Source organism: Galeopterus variegatus, unplaced genomic scaffold (genome assembly GCF_000696425.1).
Source record: "Galeopterus variegatus unplaced genomic scaffold, G_variegatus-3.0.2 Scaffold11198, whole genome shotgun sequence".
NCBI classification, from domain to species: Eukaryota; Metazoa; Chordata; class Mammalia; order Dermoptera; family Cynocephalidae; genus Galeopterus; species Galeopterus variegatus.
The window spans coordinates 50,822-52,023 of NW_007737309.1; the positions used below are offsets into that span (position 1 = coordinate 50,822).

At 38.3% G+C, this 1,202-nt stretch overlaps 1 pseudogene; it reads right to left on the reverse strand.

The window, feature by feature from the left end:
• LOC103610463 overlaps window positions 1-115 on the reverse strand; it is a 920-nt pseudogene extending 805 nt beyond the window's left edge.
• Between the last annotated feature and the right edge of the window lie 1,087 nt (window positions 116-1,202).

Genomic DNA, 1,202 nt, shown 5'->3' on the forward strand with positions numbered 1-1,202 from the left:
GGGCTTCTTGTATTTGCCTCAGCATTGGCAATCCTGGTCTGATATCTTCTTAGACATTAATGAAAGAATCAGACATATGGTCCTCTTCTGCCATGTTCAACTTCATATGGCAATAGTATCTAGCAGCTCCACCCATTGTGGACCAGTTCCCAACATGGATGAACTTTAAAAACATCATGCTATAGCCAAAGCAATTTTGAGCAAAAAAAATAAAGCTGGAGGCATAACACTACCTGACTTTAAACTATACTACAAGGCTATAATAACCAAAACAGCATGGTACTAGCATAAAAACAGACACACTGATCAACGAAACAGAATAGAGAATCCAGAAATCAACCCACACACTTACTGCCATCTGATCTTTGACAAAGGCACCAAGCCTATCCCACATACCTACAGCCATCTGATCTTTGACAAAGGCACCAAGCCTATACTCTGGGGAAGAGACTGCCTCTTCAGCAAATGGTGCTGGGAGAACTGGATATCAATATGCAGGAGAATGAAACTAGACCCATACCTTTCACCATATACTAAAATCAACTCAAAGTGGATTAAATAATTAAATAAACACCCTGAAACAATAAAACTTCTCAGAGAAAACATAGGAGAAACACTTCAGGAAGTAGGACTGGACACAGACTTCATGAACACAACCCCAAAAGCATGGGCAACAGAAGGAAAAATAAACAAATGGGATTATATCAAACTAAAAAGCTTCTGCACAGCAAAAGAAACAATTAACAGAGTTAAAAGACAACCAACAGAGTGGGAGAAAATATTTGCAAAATATACATCTGACAAAGGATTAATATCCAGGATATACAAGGAACTGAAACAACTCTACAACAAAAAGCAAGTAACCCAATTAAAAAATGGGCAAAAGAGCTAAATAGGCATTTCTCAAAGGAAGATATACAAATGGCCAACAGACACATGAAAAAATGCTCAACCTCACTTAGCATTTGGGAAATGCAAATCAAAACCACACTGAGATACCATCTTATCCCAGTTAGGATGGCTAATATCTAAAAGACTGTGAATGATAAATGCTGATGAGTTTGTGGCGAAAAAGGAACTCTCATACACTGTTGGTGGGACTGAAAAATGGTGCAGCCTCTATAGAAAATGGTATGGAAGTTCCTCAAACAATTGCAGATTGATCTACCATATGACCCAGCTATTCCACTGCTGGGAATATA